The sequence below is a fragment of the Rutidosis leptorrhynchoides genome, chromosome 2, assembly GCF_046630445.1.
Source record: "Rutidosis leptorrhynchoides isolate AG116_Rl617_1_P2 chromosome 2, CSIRO_AGI_Rlap_v1, whole genome shotgun sequence".
NCBI classification, from domain to species: Eukaryota; Viridiplantae; Streptophyta; class Magnoliopsida; order Asterales; family Asteraceae; genus Rutidosis; species Rutidosis leptorrhynchoides.
Window position 1 is genome coordinate 383,213,238 of NC_092334.1, and position 22,999 is coordinate 383,236,236.

At 28.8% G+C, this 22,999-nt stretch overlaps 1 non-coding gene across 1 annotated transcript; it reads left to right on the top strand.

Annotated features, from left to right (window-relative positions):
* The first annotated feature begins 389 nt into the window (after positions 1–389).
* On the top strand, positions 390–496 carry LOC139895143 (small nucleolar RNA R71). The gene has a single exon (XR_011775607.1). It is a non-coding gene; the product is annotated as a small nucleolar RNA R71 (small nucleolar RNA).
* The last annotated feature ends 22,503 nt before the right edge of the window (positions 497–22,999 follow it).

Here is a 22,999-nt window from a genome sequence, read left to right on the forward strand (position 1 = left end):
TTTGGTTCATGTAGGAAACATTCTCACGTTGTTCCATCGTTTGTTCAATGTGACAATCTTTTGTTAAGTGTGGTCCACTGCATTGCTCACAACTGATTCGTATTACGTGAATATCTTTAGTCATCTTTTCCATTCGTCTCTCGAAAGCATCTATTTTTGCGGAAACAGAATCAAAGTCATGGCTAGAATCGGCTCTAGCCGTTTTAGATGATCTAACGATGTCTTTTTCTTGGTGCCACTCATGTGAGTGGGAGGCTGTATTATCAATAATTTTGTAAGCTTCGGTAGCGGTTTTCTTCATAATGGAACCACCAGCTGTTATATCGATGTCTTTTCGTATAGTAATATCGCATCCTTGGTAGAATATTTGTACTATTTGATAAGTGTCTAAACCATGTTGAGGACATCCTCTTAACAACTTTCCAAATCTTGTCCATGCCTCATATAGAGTTTCATTTGGCTTTTGTGTGAACGTAACAATTTCTCCTTGAAGTCTCACGGCTTTAGATACCGGAAAGAATTGTTTAAGAAATTTTTCAACTAAGACATCCCATGTATCAATCGCCCCTTCAGGTAACGATTCTAACCAATCTTTGGCTTCTCCCTTTAAAGTCCAGGGAAATAACATGAGATAGATCTGTTTATCCTCCACTTCTCTAATTTTAAATAGAGTACAAATCCTATTAAAGGTTCGAAGATGTTCGTTTGGATCTTCCTTCGGCGCACCACTGATATTGCTCAAAATAGATATATCATTAGTCGCAATATCAAGTCATTTTCATTGTTTTACATTTTTATTTGTATTATTTCCTTGTATATTTCATTGTATTGTAATTAAGCATAGAATCATTGTATACTTGAAGAAATGTTGAAGATAATGAATGAAACAACTCAAAGATCAAAACCAGAACAAGAAACGAAGAAACAAAAACGTGCACCCTGGGTGTGCACTCCGCGCACGCACCGCGCACGCCACCGCACACGACCAATTTTGATCAGAAAGTTGCTTAAACAAAATATAAATGCGCACCGCGCAAAATTAAAGTGTGCACTCCGCGCACTACAGTGCGCACCGCGCACATCCTCCGCGCACGATCCCCTTTTTCATCTGTAAAGTAGATCTGAGGCGTGTAATCGAGCTGTAAAGTAAAAGGTGGTAGGTGGCTAGTGCGCCCTGCGCACCTACTTTTGTGCGCGCCGCACACGCTGGCTTTTCCAGCTATATTCTTCCTTTTTAAGCCCCTTTCCAGCTTCATTCTTCAGACACCATTACACAGTCATTTTTAGAGGCAGAGGTTACGATTCAAGGTGATCCTTGGAGTAATCCAGGATCACCTAATCCATCATTTCAATCCGGATTCAAGAATCATCAGGATCATCATCCAAGATTCATATCAAAGGTCGATTCTTGTTATCACAATGAATTCTATCTTTATTTCCAGTTTGTTATTGTCTTTAAATATGATTGTTAGCTAGTTCTTTTTATGCTTGTCTAGATTAATAACCGAGATGTTGATTGTTACTTTGGTTGATTGATTGTTCTTATGTATGATAGTTTGATGTTTGAATACAAGAACCATTCTTGTTAAGTTTAATCTTTTCGATTCAATTAGTTAGTATACTTGTTCAACTAAGAAACACCATCTTGTTGATTTAGTATATTGATTTGCACCTAGTGAAAAGTGTTTGCCCGTCTTTTACCAAAAGGGGTAAGTTGCGTCCAAACGATTAATCTATATAGGAATGTAAGAACGACTCTTGTAGATACTTTCGGATAGCTTATTTGATATGTGTAGTTGTCTAGGTAAACGATCAATTCCCTAGAATCTGTTATACATATTTTCACTACTCAATTCCATATAGCTAATAGGTGTTAGAAATTTGCCTTATCTAGTGACGTTTATAGGGATCCTATTACTACACTTAATTGATTACTTGGGTTGGGTGAATTGAGCATTTAACTGGACCAAGGGAATGAACTAAGCTAAACCATTAGTTGACATAGGAGTGGATCATGATCAACACATCATTGGCATGATCATCATTCAAGTCTTTAGACTAGTTGAATTAATTGATTACAAATAGGAGGTCTTAGATGACAAGAACATCACTTGCGTCATGTAATCCCGTTTGAGTGTTTGCGCAAGACTACTCTTAGTAAATCGATTAATTAGTTCTCGTGCATAGTCAATCAATCCGGTCTTAATCCTAAAACAACAATCAACAATCGAGGGTAAAAAGTCTAGACGAGCATATTTGTTTAATTTGATATAAAAACTATCTTTCATCTTCATAAACCTAAATTACCAAAAATATTGTCTTTAAACTTATTCCTTTATTGATTTGCCCATCGTTAAAGGGCAACCCAATATCTTGTACTTGTTTGATTTCATTTATTTTAGCTTAATCACAATTTAGTTTATACAATTTTAATTTGCACATATAACTGTCCTTGGAATGATACACGGATTTTACCATTATCTATACTACTACACGATCGGGTACACTGCCCGTTAGTGTGTGTAATCTTTAAAACCGGTATTTTCCATACAACAATTCATATACCACTTTTCGCACATCAACTACTAAATTGGCATTGATTAGTTACCAAGTGTAGCATTTGTCCTTTGATTTCATAATCTGGTGCATTAATGTCTGGATTAATAATGGCGTGACCTTGTCCAGTGCGTGTGGCTCTCATTCGGTCTTCCATACTTAGAGGTTCCGTTACTTCCATAATTGAATTTGTTGAATCTGAATCACTAGAGGATTCTGATTTAACGGTTTGTGGTTCAGGAGGAATGATTAGTGTTTCAAGATCTTGGAATTGTCCTTGAATATCCTCTGGGTTCTCGATAGTGAAATCGGGTTCAAAAAATGGATTATCGGAAATTTGAATTGGAGTACTTGGTCGACGGAATGATGATTCTAAAGAAAAATTAACGACGACAATGTTGGCTAGATGTCTTGATCGAGTTAAAGGTGGTGAACGTATGAAAGGTGGTGAACGTTTTGCTCGGTGCATTCACTGAATATCCTATTAGTTATAAAAATAAAAATTTTATTTATATAAGTTATCAAATTAATAGACTTTTCTGATTTTGCTCACGTTTCGAATAGCCAATAGATGCAGCAGGTAGCCAGGACCCTTTAAATCGGAAGCCCACAACTCGCCACTAACAAATCCAACTATTACTACGAACCAGAAAATTTTGGATGTCTATAAATTTAACCACTTAAAACAATTTTTCGTGGAAATTTTGAAATAAAAATCTATGTCCTAAAAACTAGAGCGTCGAGAAATAAGAAAGAAAAAGAGCGCGTCGAAAAATGTCAAAAAATAAAAGGTCAAAAAATAAGAAAATTGTAGCGCGTCGAAAATTAAAAAGGGATCCTAAACGAAAAAACAGAATTACTTAAAAGGTGAAAGGACCCGTCCTAATCCATCCGGACAAAGTCCATATCGATTACAAGCGATTCACAATAGTTGGTTACATCGCGAGGTACTTGACCTCTATATGGTACATTTTACAAACATTGCATTCGTTTTTAAAAGACAAACTTGCTTTACATCGAAAGTTGACGGCATGCATACCATTTCAAAATATATATCTAACTATAATTGACTTAACAATAATCTTGGTGAACTCAACGACTCGAATGCAACATCTTTTGAAATATGTCATGAATGACTCCAAATGATATCTTTAAAATGAGCAAATGCACAGCGGAAGATTTCTTTCATACCTGAGAATAAACATGCTTTCAAGTGTCAACCAAAAGGTTGGTGAGTTCATTAGTTTAACATAAATAATCATTTCATAATTTTAATAGACCACAAGATTTCATATTTCCATTTCTCATAAACATACGTCCCATGCATAGAGACAAAAATATCATTCATATAGATTGAACACCTGGTAACCGACTTTCACAATATGCATATAAGAATATCCCCATCATTCCGGGATCCTCCTTTGGACATGATATAAATTTCGAAGTACTAAAGCATCCGGTACTTTGGATGGGGCTTGTTGGGCCCGATAGATCTATCTTTAGGATTCGCGTCAATTAGGGTGTCTGTTCCCTAATTCTTAGATTACCAGACTTAATAAAAAGGGGCATATTCGATTTCGATAATTCAACCATAGAATGTAGTTTCACGTACTTGTGTCTATTTTGTAAATCATTTATAAAAATTGCGCATGTATTCTCAGCCCAAAAATATAAAGGGTAAAAAGGCAAATGAAACTCATGGATATAATTATTGTAAAACAGTTAATAAAACATTTGCATGTATTCTCAGCCCCAAAATTTTAAAGAGTAAAAGGGGGAGCAAATGAAACTCACGCATATAAATATTGTAAAACAGTTAATAAAGCATTTGCATGTATTCTCAGCCCAAAAATGTAATGAGTAAAAAAGGGAGTAAATGAACTCACCTAATGTATTTTGTAGTAAAAATACATATGACAATATTGAACAATGTAGGGTTGGCCTCGGATTCACGAACCTATATCATTTTTGTATTCATTAATATATATAAAATCGTAATCGAATAAATATATATATTATTATTAGTGATGTAATTTTTATATTAGTAACTTATATATATATATACTCCATTATTTAATTAAATGTATTAATTTTGTATAAAAATATTAATATAGTTCTATTAATATATATTTGGTTAATATTGTATTAAGATACTTAATTTGTTATTTATATAACTATCCATATACAAATGTTAATAATAAAAAATTTATATTAGGATTTAAATATGATGACAACATATATTTTTATATTAGTTGTTTCATTTTATATATAGTTTAGTTACTTTCATTTTAACAAAAATATAGTGATATGTATTATTAGTATTAGTGTAATGTATTTTTATATAAAAATGTATATTTGTCATAATACTAGTAATGATACTTATGGTAATAATAATGAGGATGATAATAGTAGTAATGATCTTATTAATGATAATATTTATAATTGTTTTAATAGTAAACCTTATAATGATAACAACAGTAGTTTTTAATAAAAAGTTTAATGATATTAAAATTAATACTTTTGATAACAATACCTAATATTTAATAATAATAATAATAAACATATTTATGATAATAATATTACAGTTTTAAATTCAATAATTATTTTATAATTAATACTTACAAGAATTAATACTAATGTATATAATACTTGTATTTATAATAACAACAATTATAATACTTATAATAATTATAATATTAATTGTAACAATAATATTAATGATCATAATGATAATAATTATAATAACAATAATAATAATAATAATGATCATAATGATAATAATTATAATAACAATAATAATAATAATAATAATAATAATAATAATAATAATAATAATAATAATAATAATAATAATAATAATAATAATAATAATAATAATAATAATAATAATGATAATAACAATAAAAGACAAGAGAACTACCTCTAAAAGTTCAAAAATATTAATAATTATAATGGTAATGAAAAATAAAATAATATACCATGTTAAACTGCCTTTCTAAAAAGAATGACCCAGGGGAGGCTCGAACCTCCGACCTCTCGTTACCCGACACCATCCCTTAACCATTCCTCCGATTTGTATTTTTCTGATTTGAATCCATACCATATAAATATATATCATTCTGTTCTGTTTCCACTTCTTCTTCATCTTTAATCAACCAGAAACGTACTTACCCTAAATAGATGCATTGTTTCGTTTATATGACATTAAATGGTTCTATATATGATCTATAACTGAGATATTATGTTAATAAGCTCGAAAAAGAAAAAAAAATATATAAATAAACAGAAAAACTGTTCGTCGCTAGCTGTGAAAAAAAAAATTTGTTTGATTTCAAGAAACTTTTAGATCAAGCCTATAACATGAAATAGATTACAATCCTCTCCTATAAACTATTACGATCGATAATTATACTTGAAACATCATAACAAACTCGAATTTCTTGATAATCAATTCGGTTGACTTTTATTTTCAAAATTTTGACTCGAAAATTCGAAATCGAATTAAGGAATTGGAAGTTAAAACTTTGCAGGTAGTTTAAGGGAAGGATTCCTAAGACAACTACATTTATAGATTTTGGAAAAACAAATCGAAATCAAGAGCTTGCTAATTAAATACGCGTACAGGGGAAAACTTACAGGTTCTCTTTATTCTTCTGTTTAATTCACTCAATTAGCAGCTGTAGTAATTTTAATTAATAATGAGAATGAATAAGTAAAGGATTTTTCTTCCACAATGTTGAAATAAAACACTTGTCTTATAGTAGAAAATGGATGACAGAATTTACTCAAGCAGAGAGGAACAAACTAAAGAAAACAAAACAGATAGGTAAATGACACTGGTTTCGTACGATCCTGGAGACAAGAAACAAAATTAGGTAAAGCTTGATGGGTACATTCAACTGATTCTAATTCTCATCCACATATATAAAATTTTATATAAATAATACAATTAATTAATAATAATAATTAATTAATAATAATAATAATTATATTAATAATAATAATAATTCTAATAATAATAACTAATAATAATACATTTAAAAAAAGAAATACTAATAATACTATCAGAAATATTGATAATACAATTAATAATCAAATTATTATTACTAAAACAATATTAGAATTAATAATGATGTTAATAACAATATTGAAATTATAAAATTATTGATAAAAGTAATAATGATAATAATTTTTAAATGGAAATGATTATTGCTAGTAATCTTAATAGTATAACAATTTACTTGTATCAAATTTCATATCTATAGATAATAATATTAATAATACTAGTATTGATATTATTGATGAAAGTAATAACAATATTATTATAACAACTATATTTAATATTTCATATAATAGATTATATAATATATTAGATAATAATGAGTATTGTACATTTTTAATATTAATAATAATGATGATATAGCAAGTTACATGTTTCGTTTTTCATATCTATCTAGTATATACCTTAATAATACGAATAATAATACTGATATTAATATTAATACTAGTAATAAGAGTAATACTAATAATGTTGATACAACAAACTATGCTTATCAAATCTCATATTTTTATTTTATGTGTTAAATTAATAATATTAATAATGCTGGTATCAATATAATTCTTACTATTTATTTTAATGGAAGTATAATAATAATATCGTAACCACATTATAATTTCATATATTAATTTTACAATTCATTAATTATGTAAAATTTGAATATTTACACCTTATCTATTATCATATGCACTTAATAATATATACAGAATTTGTATGTTATATTTATAGATTAATGACAATTCAATTATTATATCGTTTATTATTCTACAATTTAACTCTTACAATTACCATATATTATTTCAAATTATTAATATATATATATATATATATATATATATATATATATATATATATATATATATATATATATATATATATACTTACTTACAACAATTGTTCGTGAATCGTCGGTAATGGTCAAGGTCAAGTGAATCTATGCAAATGGTTCAAAATCTGTAGACTCAGTTTAATAGACTTTGCTTATCAAGTCGAAATCATATAAAGATTAAGTTTAAATTTGGTCGAAAATTCCCGGGTCATCACAGTACCTACCCGTTAAAGAAATTTCGTCCCGAAATTTGAGTGAGGTGGTCATGGCTAACAATAAAAATGTTTTCATGACGAATATGAGTTGAGAAATAGAGTTTCATCATTATTGACCAATATAGATAAAACGATTCGATTATGCGGAGCGTACGAGTGACGCTATCACAAAATAGTGAAATGAATAAATGAAGTTTCGTTTTAACTTCTGACGTTGCCTTGGTTGAATTCCGGAATTCAAGGAATTTAGAGAAAATCTTCGAAATCTAAAAGATTTGATTCTTCGGCTAGTAAGGAAATTAAGATCTCTATAATTAAATACGGTGATCTGCCTCGATTACTCTGTCTGATATTTCCATTATAAATTAAGTTCTTCCGTTCCATTATTCTCACCATTCCCATACTCTCTTCCTTAGTTCATACATCCAAAAGATTGTGGAAATGCTTAATCCAGTTCTAATCCTTGTCCTTATCCTTACTATCGTAACAATCATTCTCCTTTTCTAACTTCCACCCGAGGAATCTGCTTACTTCTACTTTGCTCTTGGGGTTATAGTGCTTTTAATTCTCTCGTGTCTTTATGTTGCGATAAACATTAATATACACGGTTTGTAATTTATGCGTTGTTATCGGGCTTTATATCTCTCCTTATATTTCAATGTCCCCCTTTCTGTTTCCTATAATCATTGTCATCCACAGTTAATACTCCCTCCTATTTGCTGTGATTTATACTCCAATTTCTATTTCAGAGCTTTGTCCCTTCGTTTCTTCTTCTGGCGATTTGGCATCTCTTGTAATGGTCCAGAATTCGCAGATATAAGTTTCAGAATGAACATTATTAATGTTCTAAATAAGAAGGAATGTAATAGCACGATTTGATTTGTCAAATTACCAGAATCACTGAGAATAGAACTATCAAGAATATATTTTCTTGATATGTTCAGAAGTTAATCAGAATGAAAGAGTTATGTAACATGACACATGATGACGTTATAATCTGTGAATCATCATGTTCCATTTAGAAACTCAGCATGACTTACTGTAATATAATCACGTTGATCAAGTGTCATTATATTATACTAACTCATGCATCAATTCCCAACATTACTTCAATAACATTCATATTTTAAGCTCGAAAATTTACAGAATATAGAAACTAATAGTTTCTATATGATGTAACACTGATAGCACGAAGAGATTATTGATTTCAAATAAGAATAGTTATGAAAATATCTTCAGAAATATGGAGGATATTTGTAATGAAAGATACGATAATATCTCGGAATATCTAAGATCAGAGGATGATAGAAACTATTGCAAGGGTTTAGAGTAAGGAGCAAGATATTCACTAAAGACTTCAGTAGGCCTTGAATCATTTGGATTCTTTGAAGTCAAACTTATTCTTTGTGATTTGTCCACGGCTTCCTTCATAGTTTCGCATAATCCGCTTTTCGGTACTAAATTTTTTTTTATTTTTTTTATTGAATGTTTCCAACATAATGATACACAGGAAGCACGAAGAGTTATATACTTTCGGACGAGAATATTTATGAAAATATCCTCAGAAATATCTAAGATATTGATGATGATATTTTGGAATTTCTAAGTTCGATGGTTGATGAGGAAGATTTTCCGCAAGATTTTAACATGACTTCGGAGCAAGATATTCTCTAAAGATTTCAACGGATCCAGAATTATCTGGATTCTTTGAATATATGGTATGGTCCTTGTATTTGTCCTTGGTCTCCTTCGTGGTTAGCTCAATCCGTTTTCCAGTTCCAACTTTTCTGAGCTTTTCTAACATACTATTCTTTATCATCAAACTTTCGATGATTAAGGTCATTTACGGTTGTCTATGGTTTCTGCTGCTTCATTCAGCTTTTTCAACATTCAGAGTATTGATTTGTGACTGAGTGCTTTTCAGAATTTCAAAATGAGAGATCATAATTCTAAGAGATCAATGTCATACATATAACTGTTGATGTAGATATGCTGTGAGTTTTCAAAGTACTGATTGCTGATTCCTGGTAATTGTTTATGCAATTTTTGTTACAAGATATGGATGAGTATATGATAGGGTTTCAATGAACATAATGATTCTTCGGAAGGTCAGAGATCAATGAAATTGCTGGTAAATTTACTGCTAAGGTGGTGAAATATAAACGATTCTCCGGTAACGATGACGAAAGGTAACTTATATAATCAAGATTATAATAAGGCTAATCCGAATGAAAGTCGAAGTTGATTTGCTGAAGCTGTGACAAAATTGGCTACTTTGAAGAGGGATTGTAAAGCTATTTTCGGTAATAACAATGTCAACGGAGCTAGCACAGATACTTGTTAAACGTTTACTCAGGTTCTGAGAGTTTTCAAGTGCATAACTATATGCATTAGTCTCTTGTTACGTAGATGAAGTACTGTTGGTTTATCCTATCGATTGAGGTGTTTTCAAGAATTACGAAAGGTTTGAATGCGGATCGTAATCGTCAAGATACAAATGAGGTTTAAGATGAAATCAAGTGGCAAACTTGAAGAGTTGTTTAGTTTCATATGTTATAATCAATGTTTTAATTCATTTTAATTGTCCAAAGTTGGTAGTCCTCAGTTGATAGTCCACAGTCGACATTCCAATAATTCATATATAGTTTAATATATATAATATTTGAATTAATTAATACGTGTCGTGACCCGTATACGTCTCAGACTCGATCACAACTCAAAGTATATATATTATTATAGAATAAACATCAACCCCGTATAGAGAACTCGATCATTACAGCATATAAAGTGTTTATGGTTATTCCAAATAATATATTTAGATGTGTCGATATGATATGTCAAAACCTTGTATACGTGTCCCGATATTTAAAGTGCGTAAAAATAAATAACAGAAATTAAATGACAATAAAGAAAATGCGTAAAGTAAATAACAGAAATTAAATGACGATAAATAAAATTGCGATAATTAAATTGCGATAAATAAAATATAATCAGTTAGCTGGGATCAGTTAGCTAGGAACAGTTAGCGTGGATTCTTAACAAAATTTTCTCATAGTTAATTTGTTTGTTTCTAACAAGTTTTATTATTGTCCAATGTTTTCTTCATTATGCCACTTGTTGGATTCTGATAGGTCAAATTCCAAATATAAAATTGAATGAAAATGGTTATTTTGTGGTGAACGGATTCGTATAACGGTAGATGTAAATAGGATAGTAAATGGATGTTGAATCAGATTTAGAGTATAACCTATTAAAGTGAAATCTAAATATTCCTCGGGTATTACCTACCCGTTAAAATATTTTCACCATTAACAGTTTATACGAAAGAATTTTTAATTACAATCTTTATGAAAATATACTTACAGATATATTTTCTTCAGATGTAATCATAGGTTTAATGAGTTAATATAATATTAATCTCATTTGATTTACCGTTAGAACTAGAATATATAATCTCTAAAACATTGAAGATTACATAATCGTCATGTCGAACGAAGATAAATGATGTAGAATGATTCGCAGATTGATGATTATGCTCGAGGTACATAATTAGATGTTGAGGTGTATGATGTGAACTTGAGTTGTTGGTGGTACTGGTATTGATGTTGATGTTGCTGAAGCTGGTACGTTTTGCACCATATTCTCCAAATTGATTACTAGAGTGCGAAGTTCATTGACTTCTTGTATTACTCCGGGATGATTGTCGGTCGGAACGAGCGGATGAATAAGGTTTAGAATCTGAGTTATAATATAGTCGTGGCGAGATATTCGAGAAGTGAAGGTGAATATGGTGTTACAAACTGGTTCGCCGGTAAGTGCTTCAGGTTCTTCGCCAAAAGGTGAATTCGGTTAGTGGATGGGATCGCTTTCTGCGTGTCTCCATTGATTAAGTCGACCATGAATCCATCAGATGAATTGGGGATGAATGATTGGCTGATTCATTCTGGTGTCGTTGCTTCCGGAGCTTAGATGACTATCCATTCTGAATAACTGTCAGGATAACTATCGGAATAGCTATCGGAATCTGAGGGACTCGAACTGGTTGCAGGATTCATCTCGTACAATTAAATGAAGGATATTCGATAAGAAATAGATTATAGGATGTAGATTAGTACCCTGCAATACATAATTTACATATGCATATATAATACTAAAATCCCATAAGTTACGGAGGAATCTACCGAAGCTGTTCAGGCAAAGGTAACAATAACAGATATGCTAAGATATGAATTTATCTATACACTGTCTATATAATAGAGGCAGTAAGACATGTCTAGACTAAGAATGATAAGCAGGTAATTTCCTAAGGATGATAAGTAGATGATCTTCAACACAAAATGATAAGCAAAACTTTTGACATGTAGACACAGTCGAAGTCCAGACTCACTAACGCATCCTAACGACTTATCAGTTAGACACACTAATGCAGACCCGGTTCACTAAGACCACCGCTCTGATACCAACTGAAAGGACCCGTCCTAATCCATCCGGACAAAGTCCATATCGATTACAAGCGATTCACAATAGTTGGTTACATCGCGAGGTACTTGACCTCTATATGGTACATTTTACAAACATTGCATTCGTTTTTAAAAGACAAACTTTCTTTACATCAAAAGCTGACGGCATGCATACCATTTCATAATATATATCTAACTATAATTAACTTAACAATAATCTTGGTGAACTCAACAACTCGAATGCAACATCTTTTGAAATATGTCATGAATGACTCCAAATGATATCTTTAAAATGAGCAAATGCACAGCGGAAGATTTCTTTCATACCTGAGAATAAACATGCTTTCAAGTGTCAACCAAAAGGTTGGTGAGTTCATTAGTTTAACATCAATAATCATTTCATAATTTTAATAGACCACAAGATTTCATATTTCCATTTCTCATAAACATACGTCCCATGCATAGAGACAAAAATATCATTCATATGGATTGAACACCTGGTAACCGACTTTCACAATATGCATATAATAATATCCCCATCATTCTGGGATCCTCCTTCGGACATGATATAAATTTTGAAGTACTAAAGCATCCGGTACTTTGGATGGGGCTTGTTGGGCCCGATAGATCTATCTTTAGGATTCGCGTCAATTAGGGTGTCTGTTCCCTAATTCTTAGATTACCAGACTTAATAAAAAGGGGCATATTCGATTTCGATAATTCAACCATAGAATGTAGTTTCACGTACTTGTGTCTATTTTGTAAATCATTTATAAAAATTGCGCATGTATTCTCAGCCCAAAAATATAAAGGGTAAAAAGGCAAATGAAACTCACAGATATAATTATTGTAAAACAGTTAATAAAACATTTGCATGTATTCTCAGCCCCAAAATTTTAAAGAGTAAAAGGGGGAGCAAATGAAACTCATGCATATAAATATTGTAAAACAGTTAATAAAGAATTTGCATGTATTCTTAGCCCAAAAATGTAATGAGTAAAAAAGGGAGTAAATGAACTCACCTAATGTATTTTGTAGTAAAAATACATATGACAATATTGAACAATGTAGGGTTGGCCTCGGATTCACGAACCTATATCATTTGTGTATTCATTAATATATATAAAATTGTAATCGAATAAATATATATATTATTATTAGTGATGTAATTTTTATATTAGTAACTTATATATATATATATATATATATATATATATATATATATATATATATATATATATATATATATATATATATATATATATATATATATATATATATATATATATATATATATATATATAAATATACACTCCATTATTTAGTTAAATGTATTCATTTTGTATAAAAATATTAATATAGTTCTATTAATATATATTTGGTTAATATTGTATTAAGATACTTAATTTGTTATTTATATAACTATCCATATACAAATGTTAATAATAAAAAATTTATATTAGGATTTAAATATGATGGCAACATATATTTATATATTAGTTGTTTCATTTTATATATAGTTTAGTTACTTTCATTTTAACAAAAATATAGTGATATGTATTATTAGTATTAGTGTAATGTATTTTTATATAAAAATGTATATTTGTCATAATACTAGTAATGATACTTATGGTAATAATAATGAGGATGATAATAGTAGTAATGATCTTATTAATGATAATATATATAATTGTTTTAATAGTAAACCTTATAATGATAACAACAGTAGTTTTTAATAAAAAGTTTAATGATATTAAAATTAATACTTTTGATAACAATACCTAATATTTAATAATAATAATAATAAACATATTTATGATAATAATATTACAGTTTTAAATTCAATAATTATTTTATAATTAATACTTACAAGAATTAATACTAATGTATATAATACTTGTATTTATAATAACAACAATTATAATACTTATAATAATTATAATATTAATTGTAACAATAATATTAATGATCATAATGATAATAATTATAATAACAATAATAATAATAATAATAATAATAATAATAATAATAATAATGATAATAACAATAAAAGACAAGAGAACTACCTCTAAAAGTTCAAAAATATTAATAATTATAATGGTAATGAAAAATAAAATAATATACCATGTTAAACTGCCTTTCTAAAAAGAATGACCCAGGGGAGGCTCGAACCTCCGACCTCTCGTTACCCGACACCATCCCTTAACCATTCCTCCGATTTGTATTTTTCTGATTTGAATCCATACCATATAAATATATATCATTCTGTTCTGTTTCCACTTCTTCTTCATCTTTAATCAACCAGAAACGTACTTACCCTAAATAGATGCATTGTTTCATTTATATGACATTAAATGGTTCTATATATGATCTATAACTGAGATATTATGTTAATAAGCTCGAAAAAGAAAAAAAATATATAAATAAACAGAAAAACTGTTCGTCGCTAGCTGTGAAAAAAAAAAATTTTGTTTGACTTCAAGAAACTTTTAGATCAAGCCTATAACATGAAATAGATTACAATCCTCTCCTATAAACTATTAGGATCGATAATTATACTTGAAACATCATAACAAACTCGAATTTCTTGATAATCAATTCGGTTGACTTTTATTTTCAAAATTTTGACTCGAAAATTCAAAATCGAATTAAGGAATTGTAAGTTAAAACTTTGCAGGTAGTTTAAGGGAAGGATTCCTAAGACAACTACATTTATAGATTTTGGAAAAACAAATCGAAATCAAGAGCTTGCTAATTAAATACGCGTACAGGGGAAAAACTTACAGGTTCTCTTTATTCTTCTGTTTAATTCACTCAATTAGCAGCTGTAGTAATTTAATTAATAATGAGAATGAATAAGTAAAGGATTTTTCTTCCACAATGTTGAAATAAAACACTTGTCTTATAGTAGAAAATGGATGACAGAATTTACTCAAGCAGAGAGGAACAAACTAAAGAAAACAAAACAGATAGGTAAATGACACTGGTTTCGTACGATCCTGGAGACAAGAAACAAAATTGGGTAAAGCTTGATGGGTACATTCAACTGATTCTAATTCTCATCCACATATATAAAATTTTATATAAATAATACAATTAATTAATAATAATAATTATATTAATAATAATAATAATTCTAATAATAATAACTAATAATAATACATTTAAAAAAAAGAAATACTAATAATACTATCGGAAATATTGATAATACAATTAATAATCAAATTATTATTACTAAAACAATATTAGAATTAATAATGATGTTAATAACAATATTGAAATTATAAAATTATTGATAAAAGTAATAATGATAATAATTTTTAAATGGAAATGATTATTGCTAGTAATCTTAATAGTATAACAATTTACTTGTATCAAATTTCATATCTATAGATAATAATATTAATAATACTAGTATTGATATTATTGATGAAAGTAATAACAATATTATTATAACAACTATATTTAATATTTCATATAATAGATTATATAATATATTAGATAATAATGAGTATTGTACATTTTTAATATTAATAATAATGATGATATAGCAAGTTACATGTTTCGTTTTTCATATCTATCTAGTATATACCTTAATAATACGAATAATAATACTGATATTAATATTAATACTAGTAATAAGAGTAATACTAATAATGTTGATACAACAAACTATGCTTATCAAATCTCATATTTTTATTTTATGTGTTAAATTAATAATATTAATAATGCTGGTATCAATATAATTCTTACTATTTATTTTAATGGAAGTATAATAATAATATCGTAACCACATTATAATTTCATATATTAATTTTACAATTCATTAATTATGTAAAATTTGAATATTTACACCTTATCTATTATCATATGCACTTAATAATATATACAGAATTTGTATGTTATATTTATAGATTAATGACAATTCAATTATTATATCATTTATTATTCTACAATTTAACTCTTACAATTACCATATATTATTTCAAATTATTATTATTATTATATATATATATATATATATATATATATATATATATATATATATATATATATATATATATATATATATATATATATATATACTTACTTACTTACAACAATTGTTCGTGAATCGTCTGTAATGGTCAAGGTCAAGTGAATCTATGTAAATGGTTCAAAATCTGTAGACTCAGTTTAATAGACAAGTCGAAATCATATAAAGATTAAGTTTAAATTTGGTCGGAAATTCCCGGGTCATCACAAAAGGATACTAAAATTTTAACACGGCATCGCAAAATTTTAAGGCACCTAAATCTTACTCTAAAGAAAAAGTACTTAAGGGATTTTACGACAAAGCCTAAAAATCTAAAAGTATAAAAATAACTATGGCAAAACTAAACTTAATACTAAAAGTTGTGACTAGAGTCTAAAAATCTAAAGGTAATAAAACTTAATTTTTGTTTTTAATTTTATAGACAAAATCTTAAAAATATATTTTTTTAATTAATTTTTTTTAAAAAATATAGAAAAGCAAAAACTATTTAATTGTTTTTTAATTCATTTACTATTCATTGAATAGTAAATGAAACGAAATTAATTAATTTACTATTCACATGAAAGCGACATGATAGAAATTATTAATTATAAGTTACATAATATACCCCTGAAGTATATTATTAAATACGACTTTTTAAAACTTTACGATTCAAATTTGATTCAAAATTATTATTATATTATTATATTTTATTTCAATATTATTATATTATTATATTTATTAAATTATTATATTTAAATTAATATATCTTTAATCAGTCAAAAACTATAAAAAAAACTTAAATACCCCGTGAAGACACAAAAAGTGTCCCCGTCAGCGGCGCCAAAAACTTGATGTGTTCTAGAGGGTGTGTATGAAACGGCTATCAGTTTTATATTTATTTACTACAGGAAATCACCTAAATTAAACTAAAACACAAAAGGCAAGTATACCTATCGTGTAATAATATAGCTAAGGTAAAGTCCGGGAGGTCGATCCGTGGACACTATTATTGGGTGCCTTACTAGGTCAAATTAGTTAATTAAGTAGTTAAACTAGATTTAGTAATATATAGTAATTATAGGTAACTTTGGGGGGATTTACCGTTTAATGACCGGTTTGTCGATTTTGATACTTATATCACAGTTAAAACCTAATGCAAAATATTAAATATAAATATAACTTGAAGCGTCCCGTTCATATCGAATATAAATGTCATGTACTCATTGGTGTCATTGCGAGGTATTGACCTCTATATGTGACATTTTTCAAAAATCTGCATACGTTTTTATAATACAAACCATAACCTTTATTATAATCAAAGGTTCAAACAGCATAATAATGATTATCGTTTAGCGATAATCTTAGTTTTACAAACTTTACATTTGATAATAACAATACGATTTCCAACATATTTCACATTACAAATCTTCCGATATGCAGTTTTATTTTTGACACAAATATGCATACTCCAAATCCTGCTTAAATTCGCATAATGCAGCGGAAGCTTTTAATTATCACCTGAGAATAAACATGCTTAAAACTCAACATAAAGTTGGTGAGATATAGGTTTAATGCTAGCAGCGTTATAAATATAGACCACAAGATTCAATATACATAAACGTTTTAATAAAAATATTCTAAGTGGTTGAGCACTTGATAACCATACTTAACATTTAATCAACGTCGCATATTCCCTTTATTATGAAATCTTACTACACCGTACCAACTGTAGTCACCGAAATGAAGTACTGTGCAACCGTTGAATACTGGTCGTCCAGTTCGGTTGGGGTTGTCAGGCCCGATAGATCTATCAACAGGATTCGTGTTTACAATACCTCATGTAAATAGTAGTTACCAAGTTACATGGAAGTATGCCAGTGGTACAACTCAACGTAGAATATATATTTTTAATCACTTGTGTCCATAACGTAAATCATAAAATGCATGTATTCTCATCCCGAAATATTTATAGTTTAAAAGTGGGACTATATACTCACTTTTGCTTTGAAGATATTTAACACGACTTGGTCTCCGATAGATATCACGAACCTAACCATATATATAATATATTAACATATTTTCTTTTCAAATAATCGTTACATATATACTTATAATACTTTTAATATCTATTAGTCCGTAGTTAGCAGTCCGATGTTAGTGGTCCACAATTAGTTGCTCATTAAAATAAATAAAGACCCCATCATATTCGTATTGATCAGAATTAATCTTGACCCATGGTACCATGTTGTCAAATGACGTGTTGCGTACAATCATGAGGTCTTATAATTAATCTTCTCGTGTTGTTTACGGGTGGTCCTGAAATATATAAAATCAAATCATAAGTAAATATATATAAAATATCATATTAATTAGTAAAGATATGATTAGTTTAGTTTTACTCCAATTAATTTAGTAGCTAAACTAGCTCCGGATACCCAATTTTGTTTTAGCCGTAATTTCTTCAATATAACTCCGTTTTTGTTGGTTCAACTTGCCACTTCCTTGGATCGAGTCATTATTTATGAATATGAACTGTAAATACCTTAGTTTGCATTCGAAATCATAGGTTATAGGTCAAACTTTGGTGAATCTTATGAAAATGATCATTTTCGTTGTAAAAACAACATCTAGATGATCATTTTTACAAAAATACTTACACTTTGAGTTACACCATGAGATTTTTATAAATTAACATATTCATAAGAAATATCATTTTTCCAGAATATAAACTTCCAATTCAAAGTTTAAGATGGTTTTTAATTATCCAACCCAAAACAGCCCCCGGTTGCACTCCAACGATGTAGATTCAGTTTTAAGGTGTTCTTTGTATAATCAAGTTGTATCTTGTTAAGTTAGCATATCATTATGATATATTACTGGTCTTGAATTATTTTAAAAGTCAAGTTAGAAGGATCTATTTAGTTTGTGAACAAGTTTGAAATCATTCAAACTATGTTGTTGTTGTTATAATTTGTATATTCTTAGTAAGATAGTCATATATGAATTGAACAAGATGATGAACCAAGGTTATACCTCAAGTATGATGAAGAAATTTACTGAATAAACAAGATATGAACTTGTTCTTGATGACTTGGAAGATTAAGAAGTGAAATCATGAAAAGAAACAAAGGTTGTAAGTAAGTTTATATCTTGATTTAAGATAAATAACTTACATGAATTGAATCAAAGTTTAAACATAGTTTTACCTTGATTATGAAGCTAAAAGATGGTGAAAATGCTTGGAGATGATCAAGTATGATGTTAGGAGTATTTTGAGAGAGAATTTGGAGTGTAAGTTTGAGAAAATGGAATGAAAAAATGGGGTGAAATCATAAAAACGAATTTACTTGTTATATAGAAAAAAAAATCCTTAAGTTTGTTTTTTAGCTCATTAGTCATACAAGTTGATAAATAATGGTTCCACATGTTTTTGACTCTAATATGGCTGCTAAGAATGAATGATTAAAGGTGTATATACCAATAGTAAATACATCTAGAAGCTGCGTACAATACGGTTACATATACCCTAGGTATACGTGTAAAAATCTTGAGGAAACGGAATGAGAATTCAAATATAACTATCTTTTGTGAATATACTTATATTGTTTTATGTATTTAAACCCTTTAAAAGTGATTAAATACATATCTATACGATACATGTATAAGTATTATAAGTTATAAGTATTTATGTCAAAGAACGTTACGTTTAGTTATCATTTTGAAAACTTAAGTTAGTAGTTTCAAAGTATACTTATAACTCATTGTCATTAGTACACAATGAGATGTTAAACCATCCTTATATCATGTTAAATATATATAAATACATATATATACACAAACGTATAATTATCGCATGTTATATAGTTCGTGATATCATCGGTCAAATTAGACGATCAAACGTTGTGTAAAACTCTTTTCAAAAACATAAGTCTCAACAATTTAGATTGCTTATCATGTTGGTAAGGTTTAATTTATGTAAATATTAATTTCATAAGTATAAAATGATCGGAAAAATCCGGGTCGTTACAGTACCTACCCGTTAAATAAATTTCGTCCCGAAATTTTAAAATTGTACCTATTTTGCGTCATCGGGAAACAAATGTGGGTACTTTTGTTTCATCTGATCCTCTCGTTCCCAAGTAAACTCGGGACCCTGTCATAACCCGACCTTAACCATAAGGACGAATACAATAACATATGATTTCATCGCGAGGTATTGACCTCTATATGCGACATTCTTCAAAAACTGCATTCGTTTTTACAATACAAACCATAGCTTTTATTACAAATACAAGGTTTAAACAACTTAATAATGATTATCGTTTAGCGATAATCTTAGACTTACAAACTTTACATGTGATAATAACAATACGACCTCCAACATATTTTACATTACAAATCCTCCGATATGCAGTTTTATTTTTGACACAAATATGCATACTCAAGATCTTGCTTAAATTCAACATGTTGCAGCGGAAGCTTTTAGTTATCACCTGAGAATAAACATGCTTAAAACGTCAACATAAAGTTGGTGAGATATAGGTTTAATGCCGGCAGCGTTATAAATATAGACCACAAGATTTCATATATAAACGTTTTAATAAAAATATTCTAAGTTGTTGAGCACTTGATAACCATACTTAACATTTAATCAACGTCGTATATTCCTTTTATTATGAAATCTTACTACACCGTAACAAGTGTAGTCACCGAAATGAAGTACTGTGCAACCGTTGAATACTGGTCGTCCAGTCCAGTTGGGGTTGTCAGGCCCGATAGATCTATCAACAGGATTCGCGTTTACAATACCTCATGTAAATAATAGTTACCAAGTTACAGGGAAGTATGCCAGTGGTACAACTCAACGTAGAATATATATTTTTAATCACTTGTGTCCATAACGTAAATCATAAAATGCGTGTATTCTCATCCCGAAATATTTAGAGTTTAAAAGTGGGACTATATACTCACTTTTGTCTTGAAGATAATAACACGACTTGGTCTCCGATTGATATCACGAACCTAACCATATATATGATATATCAACATATTTTCTTTTTAAGTAATCATTACATATATATATATAATTTTAATATTTTCTTAGTCCGTAGTTAGCAGTCTGATGTTAGTGGTCCACAATTAGTTGCTTAAAAAAAATACAGACCCCATCGTATTCATGTTGATCGGAATTAATCTTGACCCACGGTACCGTGTTTTCAAATGACGTGTTGTGTACATAAAGTACCGTGTTGTCAAATGACGTGTTGCGTACGTACATGAGGTCTTATGATTAATCTTCTCGTGTTGTTTACGGGTGGTCCTGAAATATATAAAATTAAATCATGAGTAAATATATATGAAATATCATATTAATTAGGAAAGATATGATTTATTTAATTTTTCTCCAATTATTTTCGTTGTTAAACAAGCTTTGGATACTCGATCTTATTTTAGTCGTAGTTTCTTCGTTACAACTCCGTTTTTGTTGATTCAACTTGCCACTTCCTTGGATCGAGTCAAATTTAAGAATATGAACTGTAAATACCTTGTTTTACATTCGGAATCACAGGTTATAGTCCAAACTCTAGGTGAATCTTATGAAAGTAACCATTTTTGTCATAAAAACAACATTTAATGGTCATTTTTCTAAAAATACTTATACTTTGAATTAAACCATGAAATATTTATGTGTTAACATATTCATAAGAAATATCATTTTTTCCAGAACATGAACTTCTAATTCAAAGTTCAAGATGGTTTTTAATTATCCAACCCAAAACAGCCCCCGGTTACACTCCGATGACATAGATTCAGTTTTAAGGTGTTCTTTGTAAAAACAAGTTGTATCTTGTTAAATTAGCATATCATTATGATATATTACAAGTCTTGAAGTATTTTAAAATTTAAGTTAGAAGGATCTATTTAGTTTGCGAACAAATTTGAAATCATTCAAACTATGTTCTTGTTGTTAAAATTTTATATCACAAAATAAGATAGCTATATAAATATGAATCGAAAAAGATTATGAACAAAGTTACTACCTCAAGTTACTTGGACAAGATTGCTATAAAAGATGAGTAAAATCCTAGAACCAAAAGAGTGGTGGAGTTGGATCAAAGGTTGGAAGTAAACTTGTAAATTTGGAAGGATTTTTGAAGTGTTCTTGGAAAGGTTTTCTTATGATGTTTAAGTGTTGTTTTTGAAGCTAGATCTTCATGGTTGTGGGCTGAGATGGTTAAGGTGTTTAAGGCTCATAAGGATGTGTGTTTTTAGCTAAGAAATGGAAGTAAAATTTGAATCAAAATGATGATCCTAACACTCCTTTAAAAACGTGTTTCAAGGGGGACAAAGACAAGATTTTTAAGTTGTAATTTTATGTAATTAGTCAACAAACTTCCAAATTCTAATTACCTTATACTTAGGGAAATAACATGGCTGATTAAAAGGTTGATTTGATGTGTATATACCAATAGTAAATACATCTAGAAGATGGGTATGATACGGGTACCTATACCCTAGGTGTACGTATAGAAATCTTTGAGAAAACGAAATGAGGATTCAAATATAGCTATCTTTTGTAAATATACTTATATTGTTTTATGTATGTAAGCCCTTTAAAAGTGATAAAATACATATCTATACGATGCATGTATAAGTATTATAGGTTATAAGTATTTATGTCAAAGAACGTTACGTATAGTTATCGTTTTGAAAACTTAAGTTAGTAGTTTCAAAATATACCTACAACTCATTGTTATTAGTACACAATGAGATGTTAAACATCCTTAGATCATGTTAAATATATATAAATACATATATATACACAAACATATAATTATCGTATGTTATATAGTTCGTGATATC